The 23,108-nt window shown below is 36.9% G+C and overlaps 1 protein-coding gene and 1 pseudogene across 3 annotated transcripts in view; one reads left to right on the forward strand and one right to left on the reverse strand.

The window, feature by feature from the left end:
* The window catches only part of CCDC57 (coiled-coil domain containing 57), a 260,478-nt gene that overhangs the window by 8,443 nt on the left and 228,927 nt on the right, over window positions 1–23,108 (reverse strand). The window lies entirely within an intron of this gene.
* On the forward strand, window positions 18,939–22,506 carry LOC110218226 (nucleolin-like; annotated as a pseudogene).

The following is a 23,108-nucleotide window of genomic DNA, read 5'->3' on the forward strand; positions in this document are numbered from 1 at the left end:
TTTTCATTTGCTGTTTTGTTTTATTGCTTCATTCTTGTGGTTCCTTCCACAAGTTCTAATTCTTCTTTACATCATGACTAATGGGAAAATATGCTTAATATGAACATATAAGTAGAGCCTATATCAGATTGCACATAGTCTTGGGGAGGGGGGAGGAAAGAAAGTGGGAGAAAATTTTAAACTCAGAATCTTGTGGAAGTGAATGTTGAAAACTAAAAACAAACAAATAAATAATTAAAAATAAAGAAAAAAACCAACCCACAACATCTGTGAAATGCAATAAAACAAAGCACAATAAAACGAAAATAAATTAATTTGTTAGCCAATCATTTAACAAACAGTTGTTGTACAAGCTACTGTGCTAGGCACAGTGTGATTAAGACATGACCCCTGTACCCAGTGAGCTTAACATGTAGTAGAGGACATAAGGGTATCTGTATCTATATCCATATCTGTATAGATATATCCCAATAGTTCTGTGCACTGAAGAGAACAAAACTGGGGAAGAACAGCTACACTGTATTAAGTGTACATGGAAGAGGTCCATGCTGGAGATGACATAATTGTGAGGGCATTGAGGGATGGATTCTCAAGATATTTAAAAGCAGAGAAAATAACAAAAGCATGGGGGAAAACCTTGGTTGGTCCTTCTTTCTACCAAAAAAAGTAACCAAAAAATCAGTAACTACTGTCAAGTATGTCTTTTTTCCCACCTATAGGTGAGAAATTTTTATGAGAATAATTGATTACCTATTGAAGGCATCTTGGATGATAGTATTAGAGAGCAATGGGCAGGATTTGCCAAGTGATATTCCACAGTAAATCATATCTTTTCCATCATGAAATTGATTAAAAGATGTAAGATTCCACTGTGTTGGCTATTAAAAAAAAAAGTTTTAGTTGTAGCAAAATGGTGCCTTAAAGGCTTTTCTATAATGTGTCTCCCATGACTATGTTAAAATGTTATTTTTTCCTACTTTGTTATTTTGTTACTTTTATTCTATTATTACTTTATTAACCAATGCCAATAACCAAATGCAAAGCAGAACAGGAAAACAGGGCAGTGCATGAAGCTGCAGATCTGCATTATGAACAGCTTGCTTTTCTCTTTAAACATATAATATATTCAGCATGTTATCTCCAAAACTGTCCTACTTATCTGTTTTCTACTGAACTCTATTCTCTTTTCTTCTATGCATTAAAAAGGCTTCAATGACCCTCTTTTCTTTACTTTTCTCTTTTTTTTAAAACTTCAGCAACCTCATTGCTAGCCCTTCCCTTCCTCCCCAGTTGTCCATCCCTGAGACTGAAAAAAAGAAAAATAAAACTCTTGCATTAGATATGCATAGTCAAGCAAAGCAAATCCCATCTTACTCACATCCAAGAAAGTAAGACTTATTCTGAACTTTGAGCTTATTCCTCTCTGTCAGGAGGTAGGTAAAGTATTTCATTTTCAGTCCTTTGGAATCATACATTGATCAGTCCTTAAATCTTTCAAAGTTGCTTATTTTTACCATGTCATTGTTATTGTGTGAATTGTTCTCTGGCTTCTGCTCATTTTACTTCTACATCAGTTCATACAGGTTTTCCCAGGTGTGTCTGAAAATGTCCCTTGAATAATTTCTCATAGCACAATAATATTCCATCATATGCATATAACCAACTCCTAAACTTTTCAGTTATTTGCCACTAAAAAAAAAACCCACTGCTATAAATATTTTGTACATAGCACAGTTATTTTTTGCTTTGATCTCTTTGGGGACACAGACCTAGTAGTGGTATTGCTAGGTTACAGGAATTATAAAGATTGTTAATGATTTTTTGGGTAGAGTTCCAAATTATTTTCCAGAGTTACTGGACAAATTCATAGCTTTACCAACAGTACATTAATGTATCTTGTTTCCCTACAACTCTTCCAACAATTGTAATTTTCCTTTTTTGCCATTTCTGTCAATCTGATGGATGTGAGATGGACACTCAGGATTATTTAAATTTGCATTTTTCTTTTTTTTATTTTAAAATTAATTAATTTATTTTTAGTAGTCAACATTCACTTCCATAAGCTTTTGAGTTTTAAATTTTCTCCGCCTCCCTCCCCTGCCTCCTCCCCAAGATGGGGTGCCAGATGATATAGGCTTATACATTCTTATTAAACATATTTTCACATTAGTCATATTGTAAAGAAGAATTAGAATGAATGGGAGGAACCACGACAAAGGAGAAACAAAACAACAAAAGCAAGAGCAAACAGTATGCTTTGATCTGCATTCTAAATTTGCATTTTTCTTAGTAATTTGGTGCATTTTTATATAATTGTCAGATTTCTTCCTTTGAGAATTACCTGTTCATAGCTTTTAATCATTTATCTTTTGAGAACTGGATAGTGTTCTTATATATTTGAACTAATTTCTTATATATGTTGAATATAACACCTTTTTCAGAAGTTTGCTGCAAAGATTTTTTCCCCAGTGGTTGTCCTTTCCATTTTATCTTTACTGGTTTTAATTGTGCAATAACTTTTCAATTTTATGTAATCAAAACTGTCTATTTTATTTTGTTTAATTCTCTATCCTGCCTGTTCTGTTCCTTAGTTCTCTGACCTGACACCAGCAGTTCAGAGAGCTGTTGCACTGGTGCTATAGGGTTGTTTGTCCCAGAACTGAGGGCTGAGAGCTTTGCAATGCTACTGCTACAGGGTTATAGCCCCCAGGGTAAACTTTCGCTTCTGAAGGGCTGCAGCAATGCTGTCATGGCCAAGCCAAACTTCTGCATCTTGGAACTAGGGTCTCCATGGCACTGAAAAGAAGAACAAGGAATTTGGGTGTAGGGATGAATTTTGTTGTAAGCCTGTGTGTCAGGTCCTTGAGTCTGCTAGTGTAGCCTTGTTACCAGTAGTATGGGAGGTAGGGGACTAGTGCAGCATCAGTTCTTGGGTTTTTTTTAAACCTTGGGTTCTAGGTGTTCTAGACTATTGAGATAGAGGAAGTTGCTTTATCTTTGGTGCACTTCTGTTTTGGAGAGGTTTGACCAGTTGTGGAGATCAGAGAAAATGTTTAATCTTCCATCTTCGATGGAGTTGCTCACAGAACTAGGAATTCCTGTATTTTTTCATATGGTGTCAACAGCTTCCATTTCTTCTTTTGATAACTGCCTATGAGCATTTTTCTACTATAGAATATCTTGTTTTTATATACAATCTCTTGTTTTTATATATAGGGATAGGACTGAACCTTTGATATTAGTAAAGTTCTCCCAGGTGAGGAAACTTCCTCTCTGAATATAGATCGATATATTTTCTGCACCTTAGAGTATTAGCTAGAGGACACTGAGAGGTTATGTGATTTTTTTGGAAGGCACAGCAAAATGGCAGAACATCAGGAAGAATTATAGCCAAGTTTTATTCCCCTTCCCCAAACTCTTCCAGGAAGATCTAGAAAGCATACCAGATCAAATTTTGGTAGGGATATACAAGAAAAAAAATCACAGTGAATCATTTTCCTACCCCAAGTTGGCATAGGGAAACAAAGAGGACTGCAGACGCTGGAGACTAGGTCTGTCCAGGAGTATACCATTTGTGAGGCACTCCAGTTTGGGGAAGAGGATGTACATTAGGCAAGAGGAGGTCCCAGACCTATACCGGGCACTTTGACATTGCATGGGGAGTGGTAACAGCTGCCAGCTGGCTCCTATTTCTCTCTGCCCAGTTCTAGGTCACAGATCCAGAGCAGATTGAGGAAGGAACTTATACCCAGGGGTGTTGTCCCAGGTAAGGAGTGATATTACGAACATGAGTCCAGAAGCAAGCTGCAGGAGTATGGCTCAGACCACAGGTGAAGAGCAGGATCTCAGTTCCAGCTGCTAGACTAATCTGAAGACTGCAGAAGAATAACTTACAGCAGGGCATAGTGCCTAGCACATAGCAGGTGCTTAACAAATGTTTATTGGATTGGATAGGCTTATAATGACTAAGTCCTGCACCAGTGTACTGTTAGATCCAAACCCAGCTCAGGAACTTGCAAAACTCAAACTAGGGTGGGAGTGGGGGGACAGCAAGACTTTGCCAAACTGACAGGTCTCCATTCTGGGCTGTCCCTGAAATTCTATAAAACATAACATTCAATAGCCCAAGAAAGCAGTAACAGGACCAGCCTAGACCTTCCCTCTAGAAGTATGCTGAACCTAGACCTAATATCAAGTCTGAAATTAGGAAAGAATGAGCAAACATAAAAAGAATCTCACCATAAAAAACTATTATGGTGACAGAGACACTCAAGACACAAACCCAGAAAGAAAGAATGACTGAAAAACACCTACAAGTAAAGCCTCAAAGAAAAACACAGGTGGCTAGATGGTATAGTAGCTAGCGTGCTGGTCCTGGAATCTGGAAGACCTGAGTTCAACTTTAGCCTAGACAAGTCACAACCTCTGTCTGCCTCAGTTTTCTCAACTGTAAAGTGGAGATAATAATAGCACCTACCTCCTAGGGTTCTTGTGAGGATCAAATGAGATAATATTTGTGAAGTGCTTAGCATAGTGCCTGGCATTTAATAAATGCTTGTTCCTTTCCTCCCTTCCCATCCTTAATTATAAAAGGTATCTCTTCTGATCTTCTAAATTATATGTGATATATATCCTTTGATAGCTAAGTCCTGAATCCATTTGGAGCTTTATGTGCTATATGGTGGGAGATCCTGGTCAAAACTAGTTTCTATCAGACTGTTAGTAGATTTTCACAGCAATTTTTGTCAAATACTGAGCTCTTACCCCAGTAGCCGTGGTCTTTGCGTTTATCAAACACTATGCTACTATATCTGTTTGCTTCTGGATCTTGGGTACCTAATCTGGTCTACTAATCTATTTTTCAGTTTTTTTAACCAGTACCCTTATAGTTTTGATGATTATTGCCTTGTAGTATGGTTTGAGATTGACTACTGTTGGCTTCCTTTTTTTCCTCATTTTTTTTCATTATTTTCGATATCCTTGATATTTTATTTCTCCAGATATATTCAATTACTATTTTGTCTAATTTTGTAAAGTAATTCTCTGGTAGTTTAATTGGTATGGAACTGAATAAGTAAATTCATTTATGTAGTATTGTCATTTCTATTATATGGGCATATAGGCAAACCATTATCAATTAATATTTCTCCAATTATTTAGATGTATCTTAATTTCAATAAGGAGTGTTTTGTAATTGTGTTTATATAATTCCTTTGTGTATCTTGGCAAATGGAACTTCAGATATATTATTCTATTTTATATATTCTATAGTTATTTTGAATGAAATTTGTCTTTTTACCTCTTCCTGCTGGTTTTGTTGGTAATATACAGGAGGGCTCATACCACTTTGCTGAAGTAATTGTTTCAGTTATTTCAACTAAAAGTTAAATCTCTAGGGTCTTCTAGGTTAGAGGCAGCTAGATGGCATGATTATAGAGCCATGGGCCTGCAGTTTAAAAGAACTGAGTTAAAATTTGACTTCAGTTCAAATGTGGCTTTGGACATGTACTAGTTGTGTGACTCTGGGCAAGTCATATCACCTCTGTTTCCCTCAATTTCCTCAACTGTAGGTTGGAGACAGTAACAGCATCTAACTTGCAGGGTTGTTGTGAGGCTCAGATGAAATAATGTCTGCTTATCACAGGAACTGGTACATAGTATGCCCTACATAAAAGTTTATTTCCTTCAATTTCCCCTTCTCTAAATAAACCATTCAATCAAAAAACTCCATTAATTTTGTTATCTTTTTGCTTAGACTTATTGTCTCAATTTCTTTTTTCTTGTCTTATTGCTATAGCTGACATTTCTAGTACTATTAGCTAATAACAATTGTGACAATGGACATACCTGCCTTTCCTCTGAACTTACTTAGAAAGCATTCTATCATTTCTCATTACAGATAATGCCAACTCTTAGTTTATTAATTTTTAATTTTCAACATTCACTTCCATAAGATTTTGAGTTCCAAATTTTCTCCCCATCTCTCCCCTCCCCCCACTCCAAGATGGCATGCAATCTGATATAGGCTCTACACATACATTCATATTAAACCTATTTCCACATTAGTCCTGTTGTAAAGAAGAATTAGAACCAATAGGAGAAATCACGAAGAAGAAACAAACAAAAAAAGAAAAAAAAGAGAGAGAAAAGAATAAGCTTCAATCTGCATTCAGACTCCATAGTTTTTTTTTTTTCTGGATGTGGACAGCATTTTCCACCATGAGTCTTTTGGAGTTGTCTTAGATCTCTGCATTGCTAAGAAGAGCTAAGTCTATTAAAGTTAGTCATTGCACATTGTGGCACAGTTGCAGAACTGTGTACAATGTTCTCTTGGTTTTGCTCCTTCACTCAGCAGCAGTTCATATAAGTCTTTCCAGGTTTTTCTGAAGTCAGCCTGCTCATCATTTCACAATAGTATTCCATTACATTCATATACCACAACTTGCTCAGCCATTCTCCAACTGATGGGCATCCCCTCAATTTCCAATTTTTGCCACCACAAAAAGAGCTGCTATAAATATTTTTGTACATGTGGGTCCTTTGCCCTTTCTTATGATCTCTTTGGAATACAGCCCTAGAAGTGTTATTGCTGGGCCAAAGGGTATGCACAGTTTTATAGCCCTTTGGGTATTAGTTCCAAATTGCTCTTCAAAATGGTTGAATCATTTCACAACTCCATCAACAATGCATTAGTGTTCCAATTTTCCCACATCTTCTCCAACATTTATCATTTCCCTGTTTTGTCATGTTAGCCAATCTGATAGGTGTGATGTGGTACCTCAGAGTTGTTCTGATTTGCATTTCTCTAATCAATGGTGATTTAGAGCACTTTTTCATATGACTATAGATGGATTTAATTTCTTCATTTGAAAATTGTTCATATCCTGTGACCATTTATCAATTGGGGAATGAACTGCATTCTTATAAATTTGATTTAGTTCTCTATCTATTTTAGAAATGAGGCCTTTATCAAAGTCACTGATTGTAAAAATTCTTTCCCAATTTTCTGCTTCCCTCCTAATCTCAGTTGCATTGGCTTTGTTTGTGCAAAACCTTTTCAATTTAATGTAATCAAAATTATCCATTTTGCATTTCATAATATTCTCTATCTTGTGTTTGGTCATGAATTCTTCTCTTCTCCATAAATCTGACAGGCAAAGTATTCCTTACTCTCCCAGTTTGCTTTTATTATCAGCCTTTACATCTAAATCATATACAACCCTTAGTTTTTTTATAGAGCTAAAATTTACCATATTAAACAAAGGTCCATTTGTTCCAATGCTTGCAAATATTTTCAATGTAAGGAGGTGTCATATTTTGTAAAAACTTTTCCTGCATCTACTCAAATAAAATCATAGTTATTTTGTTTAAATGATATATTTATAGTTATTTTAATACTGAACCAATTTTTAACCTTTTTGTTATGTTGTTGTAGCCTCTTTACTAATATTTTATCCAGTATTTTTTGCACTGATATCATTAGATACTGACATATGATTTTCTTTCTTTATATCTCCTTAGTTTGGGTGCCATATCTATCTCTTAAAAGTAGTTCTGTCAATTCTCTCTAAATCTTGTTAACCTTTCCTTTAAATATTTAGATACTATACTATTTGGTGCATAAATATTAAGTATTGGCATTATTTCATTATCTCTGATGCCTATAAGTATAATGTATATAAGCATAAATATAAGTGTAATGTTTGTCTCTTTCAACCATGTCTGTTTTTATTATTGCCTTCTTTGCAGTCGTGATTATTACCTGTTTTTTAAAACTAGCCTGAAGCATAATTTTATTTTTTATTTTTGTTTATTTATTTATTTTTAGTTTTCAACAATCACTTCCACAAGCTTTTGAGTTTTAAATTTTTCTCCCCCTCCCTCCCCAAGACAGCATGCTGTCTTATATAGGCTATACATATACATTCCTATTAAACCTATCTTCACATTAGTCATGTTGTAAGGAAGAATTAGAACCAATAGGAGGAACCAGAAGAAAGAGGAAATAAAAGAAAACAGAAGAAAAAAAATAAGAGCAAATAGTATGCTTTGATCTGCATTCAAATGCCATAGTTCTTTCTCTGGATACGGATAAAATTTTCCATCATAAGACTTTTGGAGATGTTTTAGATCCTTGTATTGCTGAGAAGAGCTAAGTCTATCAAAGTCAGTCATCGCACAACGTGGCTGTTACTGTGTACAGCGTTCTCCTGGTTCTGCTCACTTCACTCAGCATCAGACCATACAAGTCTTTCCAGGTTTTTCTAAAGTCTGATTGCTCATCATTTCTTATAGCGCAACAGTATTCCAAATAAATTTTATTTTAAGGCCTCATTTTAATTCTGCGTGGATCTTTATGTTTCAAGTGTGACTCTTATAAGTAACATATTATGAAGATTTTACTTTCTAATCCATATATCCTGATTTCCTCTCTTTTACAGATGAGTTCATAGGTGAATGAGTTGATCCCATTCACACTTACAGATGTAACTGTGCTTTTCTCCATTAAATTCTTTTATAGTGTTCCCCCTTCTCTCACTTTGTAAAAAAGGAGGAGAAAAGAAGGAATGTTCTCAAATATTACTATTATTTTATATTTAAAGTAGATTATTCTTACTTCTCTATACCTCTACCAATCCCAGACCCTAATCTCTATATTTTGTCCTTTCTGATCCCTCCTTTATGATTTACCCTGTAAAACTGAAGTTTATTTCAGTATTCCTTCCCTGTATCTGCCCTCCCTCTTAAATAATTTACTTTTCTCCATTCCCATTTGTTTATTTATTTAGTTTAATATATTTCTAAACCAAACTTTGTTTGTGAAATTTGGATGTGTAAGGATCTTAAGATCCCTGCCTCATTTCTTCCTCCATGTTTGTATATTCTTTTCCACACTCCAGTTATGTAAAACAATGCTTCTCTCTTTTCTTCCTCATTTCTTCTCTAATATATTCCTTTTTCCTATTCTTTTTTTCCTCTCTTATTTCCTATGGTCTATGCTGGGAGAAGACTTTGGGGTATAGGGGATGTAGGGTATCTTATCCTGGGACAGGTGCTGGAGAAGCCCCAGGGACAAAGCTTTTGGAAGTGGGTAGGTAGGTGACTGGATCTTGTCTGAGGTGTCAGCCTGGACCCATCACAGGAGCAGATGTTGAGACATTCTTCATCTCTGTGTTTATTTTTATTTTTTTTGGTGAGGCAATTGGGGTTAAGTGACTTGCCCAAGGTCACAAACCTAGTTAAGCATCACGTGTCTGGTCTGAGTCTGAATTTGAACTCAGGTCCTCCTGAGTCCAGGCCCCAGGCTCTATCCACTGTGTCACCTAGTTGCCCCTCTGTGTTTATTTCTTAACTCCCTCTGTAGACCTTGACAAATGCAGTAATTCTGAAAGGACACTAATCTCTTCTCCCTCTACTAAAACCAGGCAGTTCATCATTGTTCTATTAGTTTAAATATGCACTTTACTTTCCAGGTGTCTTTCAAGTCACATGTTTGTGCATTTAAAAGTTTTTATGCAGCTGTGGTTTTTTTTTCTATTAAAATTTCTTTTCTCTCTCTGAGCACTTTTTACTTTGTTCTTTTTTCTTCTCTCCCCTCCCCCAAGAAGGCTACAATTAAGCTTGGATACACACAGACACACAGACACACACACACACAGACCTATACACACAAACATATATATACATACATACATACACACATACATATACACATACATATATACTTAAACATCTATAATCATACTCATATATAGACATATACATTCATATGCATCTCTGTAAGACTGTACTATACTTGTTTGTCCTCTGTTTCTCTGAAGGTAGATAACCTCTTCCTTAGTAAGTCCAAGTCTTTCTATATCTTTCTAAGTCCACCAACTCATCAGTTCCTACACCACAGCAATCTAGTCTTTTTAAATAGTCTAAGACAACATTGACTACTTTGACTGACATAAAGTGTAGTATCCTGATTTTTCTCTTTTGATTAAAACTATTTTAATGCTTTAACTTTGTCTGAGATTATGATTAACTACCCCTGCTTTTTTTCCCTAATAAATTCTACACCTGATCTTTATTTTATGTTTGTGTGTATCTATTATTTCCTATACCTCCTGATTCCTCTACTTTACTTCTACCAGCTCCCTTGCCCTCTGATTACTTAACCTACCCCTGCTTATCCTCTCCCCCCGACCTTTTCCCCTTACCCTCTTGTTTCTATCTGAATTTAGAAGCCTTTTATAGCCTTCCAAATATATGTTATTTCCTCTTTATCCCATTCCTGTTAATCTAGACACCCTTCTATATACCCCCCATCCTATTACTTCACCCTCTTAATTCTTGATAAATTTAGAAGACTTTTATTCCCTTCTAAGTGTATATATTATTTTCTATTTAACCCAGATCTGATGTGAATAGGGTTCCCTCTGAAAATCTCTTCCTTATCCTCTCCCCACTCCCTATTCCTTTTGAATTTTTTTATGTATTGTTCCCTCTTTAACCCATTCTTGATGAGAAAAGGGTTCCAGAACTACCAGCCTTCCTCCCCCATCTAATTTCTCTGTATCAATTCTTCCTGTTGCCCCTCATTTATATTAGACATTTACTCTTTTTACCTTTTCCTAGATGGTATTACTTTTTAGAATCACATCATATTCACCTCTACCGAAATCTTTCTTTCGAACTACCCAATTACTAATTGCAATCTTAGACATACAATTTACATTTCCTCATAAGCAAATAGTCTGTCCTTATTGAGTCTCCTGAAATTAGGCTTTGATGTTTACCTTATATTTCTCTTGGGTCTTGTATGTCAAATTTTTTAAAATTCAGTTCAGGTCTTTTTGCAATAAAATCTTAAAAGTCTGGCAATTCATTAAATGTCGACTTTTTTTTTCATTCAGAATTATGCTTAACTTTGCTGAGTCTATTTTTTTAAATGAAAAGAAATCTATTTTCTCTCCCTCCCACCTCCCACTCTATTACCAAAAAAAAAGAAAAAAATTCTTGTAACAAATATTCATAGTCAAGCAAAACAAATTCCCCCAGTGGCTGTTATTTAAAAGTATGTGTCTCATTATGCACCCTTCATCCATCACCTCACTATAGCAGATAACATATTTGATCATTGGTCTTCTAGAATCATAAATGGTTATCGAATTGGTCATAGTTCTTATAGCTTTCCAAGTTGTTCATTTTTATAGTATTGTTACCTAGAAATTGTTCTACTGACTCCGCTCATTTTATTATTTGTAAAAGTCCTCAAAATTGTTTATTTTTATAATAATATAAAATAATATAGTTTATACTATACAAAAACATCAGTTACTATTTTTCTGGCTCTGTTCACTTCATTTTGCATCAGTTCATAAAACTCTTTTTGAAATTACCTACTTCCTCATTTCTTGCAGCACAACAGTACTCTCTTACACTCATACCACAACTTATTTAGCCATTCCTCAATTGTTGGACATTCAGTTAGTTTTTAGTTTTTTGCTGCCACAATAAGAATTGCTATAAATATTTTTGAACATAAAAGACCTTTTCATCTCTCTTTGATCTCTTTTGCAATGATAAACTGGATTAAAGGACATACACTATTTAGTAAATTTTTATGTACAATTTCAAATTGTTTTCCAGAATGATTGTACCAATCTACAGATCCACCATCAACATTCCTGCTTTCCCATAGCTTCTCCAACATTTATCATTTTCCTTTTTTGGAAGCTAGGTGGTACAGTGGATAGAGACATGGCTCTGGAGATGGGAAGACCTGAGTTCAAATCCAGCTTCAGACACTTACTAAGTATATGACCCTGGGCAAGTCACTTAACCTCTGAATACCTCAGTTTCCTCATCTGCAAGATGGGAATAATATTAGCACCTATCTCCGACAGTTATTTTGAAGATAAAATGAGATGATGTTTGTAAAGCTCTTTGCAAACTTTAAATCACTTATAAATGCTATCATTGTTGATATTATTATTTTCATCTCAGACACTCTGATGAGTATGTGATAGAAATTTAGAACTGCATCAATTTGTGAATTTGCATTTTTAAAATTAGTAGTGATTTGCAGCATTTTAAAAAAATATGGCTCTGTTTAGCATAGACTTCTTCCCTTAAAAATTATCTGTTCATATCCTTAGACAATTTATCATTTGGGAAATGGCTCTCTTTCTCATAAATTTTAATCAGTTCCTTATATAGCTTGGAAATGAGATTTATATCAGGGAAACTTGTTGCAAAGATTTAATTGTTTGTCTTTTAATCTTAACTTTTATTAGATTTGTCTGTGCAAAACTTTTAAAAATTTTATGCAATCAAAATTACCTACTTTGTCTTCTAATTTCCTGCTTGGTCTTGAACTCTTCCGACCTATAGATCTGACAGATAATTTTTTTTCTTTTTTTTCTTTTGTTTTTTAGGTAATTTTTTCCATGTTTCTCTAATTTACTGTGATGTGACATTTTATATGTGGGTCATGTATTCATTTACCATGGCTTGAGGTGGCTTCCCTTGTGTGAATTCTCTCTCAGCTTCTATCAGGTTCTGCTATCTTTTTGTGGAGATCTTGACTAGACAGAGGTTACTTCTGTTACTTGTTAGTTTTTTTCTTTTACTGGGGTATGCGCAGGTTATCCTATGTAACCTTCACATCAGCATATTAACTGCACATGAGAGAGGAGGGAATAGGAAACAGACTGGTCACCCCTGTCCTAGTCACTGCCTCTGGTTAAGGTCAGAATGGGAGCTGACAGCAGTCAGATCTTTGAGGTCTGCCATCTAAACCCACCACGCATACCGCCAGCAGGCTACCAATGGAGGCTTCTGGGTTGGGGAAGAAGGCAGTCAGAAATGGGGGAGTCATTTGGATTTGCTCTCCAAATGACCTCTACTCTACCAGCTCTAGATCCAACTGACCTCCTAACTCCTCTATGCAACACAAACAGCACTGGGAATTTCCCTAATGGACTCCTGTAAGACATATGACATTCCAACTAGAAATCTGGACAAAACTTTTACATAGGTTCTTGCAACACAGAGGACACTTGAAATTTTCCCAGTGGATCATATCAACACATAGGACGATCTAAATGGAGGTGTGACAACCAGGCCAGCTTAAAAAAAAAATCAAACTCAGAAAAGACCCACCAAACAACTGGGGGGCTCCCTATAAGTAATGAAGTACTTGGGATTGGTTACTTGGGGCTTTCAGGCCTTATCCATAAAGATCTTAAACAAGCTATCTGAACTTACACCATAATACTTAAAAGTAAAGTTTAAAAAAATTAACATAGATGACCTCCCACAGTATGTCTTAGACTGGTGGACCTAAAGTTTTTTGATGATGCACACCTATCAGTAAAAAGATTTTGAGCATGGATCCTCTAAAACATGTATTTTTACTTATTTATAAATTATATGAATATACCACTATACTAATTATTGCATTTATCATAAAGCTTTAAAAATGAAAGCTAAAGAAGAGGCAGTATAGCATCATGGATAGAGAATAGGCTTCAAAGCCAGTAAAATCTGAGTTCACCCTCTGACACTGTCTGAGTAACCTTGGGCAATTCAGTTAGCCTCTCAGTGCCTGAGGCAACTTTCTAAGACTCTAAATTACAGAAGAGGTACCAACTTGCATTGCTGGAGGAAATTTCTTTACTTAGGAGTTCCCTATACCAATGAAATCACAGGTCCAGTCCCTATTCCTCTTCTTGAAGCTGAAATAATATTTGATCCTAGAATCAGTAGGAACCACTCACTGAAGTATACTCAAGTAAAGGAAAATGGTCAGACCTGAACTTTAGGAATATCAATTGGCAGCAGTGGGGAGGAGAGACTGGAATGGATAGAGCCTTGGATCAAGGAGACCAATTAGAAGACTATTGCAGTAGTCCAGGCAAATGGTGTTGAGGGTCCTGAATGAGGGGTAAATGGAGTAAATGGAAAGAAGGGGACAGAGGTGAGAAATTTTGTGGGGTAAAAACAACAAAACTTGGCAAATAACTGGATGCATATGTAGGGTGAGTTAGAATAAGAAATCTAGTATGACTGAGGTTGTGAACCTTGGTGATTAAAGTATGGTGCTGCTCTTGATAGAAATAGGTAAGAGGAATAGATGTAGGACGAGAGATAATGTAACAACAACATCTACTAGCATTTATATAGCACTTTCAGGTTTGCAAAGTGATTTTACAAATATTTCATTTTATCCTTACAACAACCCAGGGAGGCAGGTGAATAGAAGGTAAATGACTTGCTCAGGGCCAAATAGCTAGTACATGTCTGAGGCTGGATTTGAACTTGTCTTCCTGACTCCAGGTTCAGTGCCACCTAGCTGTAATAAGAGATGAGATGGCAATTGTGAAATATCCATCTCTATTCATTCCTCGGACCTTATTCCATCCTACCCAAAATGAAAGTTTGGGATGGAAGGGATCTTACTCACTATCTTCTCTATGCTATATACTCCTAACTAACTGCTGCAGAAGGTGTTTCCAAGACCCTCTGGCTGCTAGTGCTCTCCCTCCTAAGATCACCTTCCATGTAATCTGCCCCCTTGAAATCCAAAATCTCCATTAAAGGAAGGAGCTCAGCTCAGAACACCTCTTCACTTCTCACCTGGCTGCACTATTTTGGAACTTCTCTGATTTTTCAGCATGCCCCAGCTCAGCTTCCCTGGCCATTTCTTTCCCCTACCTTTTTAGCTTCCTTTTGTGTGTTGTCTTCCCCCATCAGATTGTAAGCTCTTTGAGGGCAGGGGCTGTCTTTCTTTTTTCTGTATGTGTATTCCTAGTGCTTATCACAGTGTTTGGCACATAGTAAACACTTAGTAAATGTGTACTAACTTACTGGAAAAAACAAAACAAAACAAAAAAACCCCAACCCAAAACCTTTGGTTTGAATCCTATATGCCAAGTCCTGGAGAATGAGAACTTCCTTGTTTCTCATCTTCTGACATTTTCTGCCAAAGAGTCAGATATGGATTTTGCTACTGCTTTTGCTTTTTATGTAACTGGCCCTTTGTTCCTTATTTGTGGGACACCAAGTGTATTCTCTGCCCAAGAGACCTTGATCAAGCTGTCCAAGAATAAAAGTCACAAGGAGCCTACAGCAAGGAGCACAGCCTGTTGGGGCAGAAAGGAACAAACCCCCAGGTATGTGGGGCAGAACATTTCCAAATAGTTAACTCTATTTTATAATAGGGCAAAAGGATAAGAGCAAAACAGCTGAAAGGGGGTGGAGTCTCTCAGGAAAAGTGCAACAGATCTAGCTTCAGATCCATGGGAGAAGTGGCTGGTAACTGAGTAAGCCTTTGATACACTAATGTAATGGTTGATAGAGATGTTTGGAGGTATCTGGCTAGGTCTTATTGTGGAAACTCCAATCTGCTTAACCTATAGAAAACAGATTTTTTTTTTTGGCCATAGAAAATAGATTTTATTTTTTTTGGGGGAAAGGAACATTTAAATTTTGTAAAGTCTGATCACCAGTTTTCAGATCTTCAATCCCCTTCCTTCTAGGTTCCTAAATTTTAAGATATTAGCTAGAAAATGGCCTCACTGGGGACCTAATGAATGGAACAGTACCTCAGGTGCAGGAGAGTTTCCTGAGTCTTCCTCTTTGCTGAAGACCTTGCAAAGCAGGTGGTATAAATCTTCTAGATGGGGAGGGGCCCTGAATGGTAGCTCCTTATAATCTATTTTCTCTGTTCTGTTTTCCTGTTCTTTTCAATTAACTTAACTTGTTCTGTACCTAGGGACTTTTCTAAACCAGTTCTTCCACATCACTTCTGAATCAACATTCAGTCAATAAAAGCTGTCTGGTTCTGTTCCTCATTGACCTAGTTAGACCTACTACAACCTGTCTTTGCCCCTGTGTACTGAAATGGGGTTACAACTTATGTATAGCTCCGTCTCTGCTTATAGCTAGCTATCACTGGGAGCTCCTGACTACTTCTGACTATCAAGCTGATTACTGACAAGTGATTATATTGTTCAGCCTCAGTCCCTATCACCTGTAATTTACTTAAGTCTATCAGGCCATGATAGATGGAAGTCTTTTTGGAAGGACTAATAAAAAGACCATGAGCTTCTCTGAAGAAAGGTGCCTGACTCTTTTTTTTTTTAATTTCGTACTTGACTCTGAAAAAGCATTTACTTGGTCTGCAGGGATGTAGAAAGACAGGCTGGAGGCTTGAAAGGTTATTATGTGTTGTTCAGACATCATTACGTTGGTTAACCAGTGGTTTTATTAATGACATTATTTTGTTTCTGTCATTCTTCTTGGCAGACAGGCTGGATGGTAACTGATCTTCCACATGTACACAGGCATCTTCAAGAAGGGTAGCTTTTGTGTAGAAAGTTTGTGTGTGGGGGGCAACTCTGGGATCTTGGCAGAAATTTCCTGTCTCTAATCAAAGATGGATAACTTTTCTATGCTGCCAGCTGAATGGGGAGAAGAGGCTATAGGGGGAAAAACTCCAAAAGTTTTCAGGATGTTCCACTTTGACTTTAGAAAGACAGGTGAAAAACTGAAAGGATTAGAAAAGCTAGTAATAAAAGCTATTTGGAGATTCCTCATTTCTCCAGAGATGATTTCTGTTCCCTTCTCTTATGAACACAAACCAACTTGTTGAATAGCTTTTTGAGTAATATAAATCATATAGTAATAGGCTATTTCCCATCACCTTTCATCCATGATAACACTGCAAATCTCAAAAATAAAAATATAACCAACTTCTGTAGTAAGTATTTGCCTATTTTTATAGATGGTGAAAGGAAGCATACCTTGGTGTTGAAAGAAAACTGGCAAAGACTACAAGATCTTTGATGCTGCCTTTCCCTAACATCTTTAAATTTTTTTCCCTCTTATTGCACTCTAGGAATTTTCCAATCTCATCTTTGATCTAGTTAAAAAATTTCCAAATACCCATTTGCTAGCTACTTGGTAGCTAGTACTTCCTAGCTACCATATGTAGAATTGCTGCTTAGTATAGTGATCTGCATTTACTGGGTAGTCGATAAATATTTATCAATGTCTGAATATCATTTGGGAGCATCAAGAAAAGACTATTTGGGAGTAAAATTCAATGTGTGTATAAAATTTGATGTAATTCATCATTTTCTGTGTACTGAGCCTCAAATAAAAATAAGTTATCCTTGCCCTGAAATGTGTTATTTAAAACAAACATACCTGAAAAGTACTAACAAAGGAGCCACAAGCACCTCAGAAGAATAGCCTCCCCTAGTACTTGTTTGTGTTCAGTTTCTTTCCTTCTGATCCCTATCTAATATCCTACATTTTCCATTACAGCTTCAGAGAAAGAAGTGAATTTTCAGGAGAAGTCTGAAAGAGAAGGTGGCGGCTAGCCAAGGGAAGTACAGGATCATTCTAGAATGGGTGAATGCTAAGAGATAGAGAAGAAAAAAAGCAATTGAGCTATAAGTCTAAGATCATAGTTCTAGAGCTATGATTATATGATCCTATGAGCCTGGGAGGTGAACTTTAAATAAAAGGGAGTGATTAAATGATTTAACCAAGCTCATATAAATGACAGAAGGAAGACTAGAACTCAGTTTCATTATAATATTTTGGGTGTCTACCTTGGGAAAGGCAATAAACACTCTGTATTGAAGTCATACGTCCAGAATATAGCGAATTTGTTCTGTCACATCAACTAGGATACGCTAGAGAAAGGACAGATAAAAATGATTTGATCAGCTTTCTAATTATAGAAAGCCACAGGTCTAAAAACTATCTACATTGAAGATACTCAGTAAGGCTGTATTCTATAGAGAAGCCTTTCTGGGTCTTCTGGTCAGGGGCCTTAACTAAAAGCTCAATGAAGTCTGGCTCACCAGGGTAAGTAGATTTAATGAAAACAAAAACTAAGAATGTGCAGAGCAGAAAAGGTGTTATTCTCATTCTTCCCTCCCCCAACAAACTTCAAATAGCTTAGATTTAATAGTTTTATTTGTGATTTCATTTTGTATTTGAATGTTTTTGCTTTCATAGACTCAAGAAACTATCTTAGATTCCAACTTCAAAGACAGGATCTTGAAAGTTCCTATGAGATATCTCAGGAACCTGAATCTCCTATAGTTTTTAAAAGTGGGGTTTTGAGTTACTGATAATACTTTCCTCTGCTTCACTGCAACCACAAGCCTTTAACAACAAAAGTTGTTGAGCAGTCATTCTGCAACAGGGCTTAGTCCTTTAAGAGGGCTTTTGTTACAGGGAGCAACTGGGGAGTCAGTGTGAGGCACAGCAGGCACATCAGTCTTCCTTTGGGAAATGAAGAGTCTAGAGAGCTTTGAAGAATCCTCCAAATCTCTTGGTATGGCACCTGACAATTTTAAAAAGGGAGTGATCTGACTAGAGTTGGCCAGGGAGAGTGCCTGTTCTGCTCATCAATTAGGGGCTTAAATTATGCTTCTTTTGGTTGAAGTATGGCTAAGAATGAAGCAACATTTAATAGGAATATTATAACTCTTTTGGGGAGAGCTAGCTTCAGACGACACTTAGATAAGCTGTTAATTCTTTCTTAAGAAGACATTAGCCATTTACCTTGCCAACTGCCACCCACGTCAAAACTCCTTTTTTGAGCTTGAAAAGCAAGCTATTAAAATCACATGCTTATTTTAGCTCAACTAGATGGAAAGACAAAAAGATTAAATTTGCACATCAGGTATAAACAAACATGACCTTTTCTGTAGCTTTCAAGTTCCCAACCAAAAGTATTTTTCAATTCAGTATGACGAAAATGGATCAGAAATCCTGTAACCAATGATTCTGATAACTGATAAACCCTGAGATAAGAAAAAACAAAGCACCTGGCTACCAGAAACCTAGCACAAAGCATTTAGAATTGCCCATTTTAAGGACTATGAAAAGGTAGTGATAACACTCTGATTAGACTCTGAACAAAAATGGCAATGGTAGGTTTTCTAGGGACATTATTAAGAAAACTTCAGAGAAACTTTTTTTTAAACTAAGAAATGAGCTTTTTTATGTACTAAGTCACCAGGAATTGATAGTCTAAGTTTATACATAAATTTACCAACACCAAGGCCTGGGCTGTGGGAATCTGGTCAGCTTCTTCCAGTCCTTAAAGGGGTTTAATGGGAGAAGCATAATTTACAGAGCCAAGGCCTGTGATTAGCAAGATGATTGCAAGTCATACTTCCTAACTTCTGGACAAGTTGCTCAATTCTTGGCCAGAACTAGGAAGAACCAATAGCTTTAGAGGTTAAAAAAAAATCTCATAAATAATTCCTGAGCACACCACATCTACCATTACAGGTTTTTAGAGATCTTCAGTATTAGGGGAATATTATAGTATGAATAAAATTTCTTTCCCCAGCTTGGCTTCATCTTTAAGAGACATTATTATGTGGCAGACATTATTATCCAGCAATTTCACAATGTTCAAAAGACTTAATCCTATCACCCACGTAAGAAAATTCAATATGCCATGCCCCTGGGTAAGATTTGAGAAGTCAATAGATCTCTGTATTTTCTTTCCATCCAAATTAGATCTTCTCACTGGGCTTTGTGGCTTTGTTCTTTTTCCAGGGCCAAACTAAGGCAAGCGTCTGGTAGAAATCAGCTTTTCCATACTGTTTGTAGAGCTCAAGTCATTCAAATATTAAAACTAGACTCTGGTATCTCTCATGTTTATAGAATTGCTATCTGCTTCTGAGTTATGTCAATCTATGCAGAATTAATTGCTTTCTTCATGTGGTTTTATCTCTTGATTTTGATATGCTTAGTAATTTCTAGATTCTGGAGGGAAATAGCTAAGTCAATTTATTTGCATTTGTTTTTATTAATTTTCAGATTCTAACTAGTATTGAAGGCAATTTTTTGTGGGGGATCATTAGCTGGACACTATTTTTTCTGGGTTTTAAGCTTGTGAATTATGGACTACCAAAATGAAGCAGCTGGATATTTTTATGGAGGAAAAACAGTTGCATTTTAAACTCACTCAATCTCCTTTTCATGTTCACTTCTGAGAAATAATTTCTTCCCAGGTACATCTGATAAGGAAGTTCAGTCTTTGGCAGACATACATCAAACTAGAGTGATGAAACTTTCAAAAGTGTAGGCTGATATGGGATATGGTTGGAACATGCTTTATAGAAAGTTCTGAAATGACATGTGTATTAATTTTAGGAGAAGAGGTCTTCTACATGTGCCTCAATTGTTATATAAATTCATGGCTTAAGACTCCATCAGCAAAGGGCTGGTTATGAACAGACTCTTCCTCAAGCTCTCCACTGACACTGATGTTGCCTGGGCTTTTGCCAATGGATCTGTACCCTCTGCTCCCTAGTCACATGCTGCCACCACGGTGAAATTTGGGAAAGCTGCTAAAAATCAAGGTGAGCCAAAGAAAATGGCTCCTCTCCCCAAAGAGACAGAAAATAATAGAAAATAAGGACATGTCAGAAGATGAAAAGGAAAGCAGTGAAGAAGAGGTTGTGGTCCCTCAGAAGAAGGGCAAGAAGGCTGTCACTATACCAGCAAAGAAGTTACCATGAGCCAAAAAAGTTGCTGTTGCCACCACACCTGCCAAGAAAGCAGTCATGACTCCTGGTAAGAAGGAAGCCATGGTTTCAGTCAAGAAAGTGGTTATCCCAGCCAAAGCTTTCATCACACCAGGCAAGAAAGGAGCCACTCAGGCCAAAGCGGCAGCACCCCTTGCCAGCCCTCGGCTAAAGCTGCAAGACCCCTTGACCAAAGGGGCAAAAAATGGGAAGAACGCCAAAAAAAGAGGACAATGAAAATGAGGAAGATGAAGATTTTGAACCACCCAAAGCTACAAAAATGGAAGTAGCTCAGGCCAAATAAGACTCTAGGGATGAGGAGGAAGATCAAAGTGATGAAGATGACTGAAGAAGAAGCTATGGATACCACACTTGCCAAAGGGAAGGCTGCTTCCGTGAAAGCTGACCTTGGGAAAGCCAAGGAATCAGAGGAGGAGGAGGAGGTGAAAGAAAATGAATTTGAAAAGGAGGGAGATGAGGAGGAAGAGGAAGAGGAAGAAGAGGAAGTATCTGTTGAAGAAGCACCAGGGAAGAGGAAAAAGGAAATGGGTAAATAGCACCTTGAAGACAAGAAATTAGAAGCTGAAGTGTCTATAAATTTCAATCTCTTCAGTGGTAACCTGAACTTCAACAAAACACTTCTGAGCTAAATACTAGCATCACAGACATCTTTGCAAAAAAGGCCCTTACAGTTGTGGATGTCCAAATTGGTACCACCAGGAAGTTTGGCTATGTGGAATTTGAATCAACCTAAGACATGGAAAAGGCTCTGGAACTTAGTGGCTCTGAAATGAAACTGGAAAAGGCAAAAGGGAACAAAAAGGTCAAGATACAGGCACATTCTTCATCAAGAATCTGCCTTATAAAGTAACTTGGGAGGAGGTCAAGGAAGGGTTTGAAGATGCTTTTGAGTTTAGACTGGTCTGCACCAAGGATTGTACATCCAAAGGATTTGACCATATTGAACTGAAGACAGAAGTAGATGTGGACAAAGTCTTGGAAGAGAAACAAGGAGTTGAGATTGATGGTTGGTTGTTAAGTCTGGACTACACAGGGGAGAAAAGTAACGGACAAGAGAATTCAAGAGATGGGAAGAAGAACTCCTAGAGTGTGAATAACAAGTCAGAGGCTCAAAGACACTGGAACTGAATAATTTGCCTATAGTGCCCCTGAAGAAAGTCTCCAGGAAGTGTCTGAGAAGGCAACATCAAGCAGCTTGCCCCAAAACAACTAAAAGGTATGGTTCACTGAAATTGCCTCTTGGGAAAATACAAAAGGAGCCTTGAATTCTCATAACAAAATAGAGATTGAAGGCAGAGAGATCAGGTTGTAGTTAAAAGGACACAAGATAGCTAATATAAGCACCAAGGAGTCAATCCTACAAAACGTTTTTCATCAAAGGTCTGCCCAAAGACACAACAGAAGAAACACTGAAAGATTAATTTCACAGCTCTGTTGGTGCCAGAATAGTCACAGACAAGGAGACAGGGTCATCTAAAGGGTTTGTTTTGTGGACTTCAACTGAGAAAAAGATATTAAGCCTTGAAAGAGACCATGGAAGAGGGGGAGATTGATGGACAAAAAAATAACTCTGGACTGGGTCAAGGCTGGTGGCTTTGGAGGCCACAGGTGGCAGTTGTGGTTTCGGTAGCTGAGGAGGCAGTTAGAAGAGGCCAAGGTGGCTTTGGTGGCAGAGGACAAGGAAACTTTGGAGGTCAGAGTGGTTTCTGAAAAGGCTGAGGAGGAGACGACAAGCCACATGAAAAGAAAACAAAGTTTGAATAGCTTCTTCACCATTCTCTTTCTCCCTGCCATTTCAATGGACTCTAGGGGTTTTATTCTGTCATCTAACCACTGACAGAGCCTTCTGAGAATATTCTAAGACAAACATGCAGTCCAGAGGTCTTCTTGGAAAAACCTGGATGACATTTCAAGGGAAAGAGTGTGTTGGTTTTGACTGGATGGATGTTTCATATAAATTTTTTGCAGAGATGAGAATAGATGTGACAGCCTTTTTGTTTATGAGTTATCTTGAATTTATAATGTTATACAAAATAATTGTTTTTCTTAGAAAAAGAAAAAAAAAGAAAAAAGAAATCCATAGCCCCTGATAACAGCTCTGGTCCTCTGGCTCTACAATAAAATTTAGCCTAAAAGACTGGGGGGCAGCCAAAGTTATTCAAGCCAAAGGTTCACATGACAGTCTTCATTTCATAGGAAACTAAGCTGAAATATACTTTACAGTACCTTAAGACAAGAAAACCTTATGGGTATAACTCCTCTTACTGTCATATTCCTTTGTTGTATCAAGTGATAAATGTTTTCAGCCCCAGCTGCACAAGAAAGACTATTTAATAAGGGTATAGGTATTTATGATGTGCAGTGGGGGAAGAATCCTCAGATGAATTCAGAGATCTATGAAACACTAAAGAATAAGTATGTATAAGTATGTACACACACAAACACAGACATGACCAGCAGTAACATTCTCACTTGAAAATCAAGAAAAGACTATATACTCTGTGTGTGTTCATGTACACATACAGGAAT

Source organism: Phascolarctos cinereus, unplaced genomic scaffold (assembly GCF_003287225.1).
Source record: "Phascolarctos cinereus isolate Bilbo 61053 unplaced genomic scaffold, phaCin_HiC Scaffold_5;HRSCAF=322, whole genome shotgun sequence".
In the NCBI taxonomy this organism is placed as follows: Eukaryota; Metazoa; Chordata; class Mammalia; order Diprotodontia; family Phascolarctidae; genus Phascolarctos; species Phascolarctos cinereus.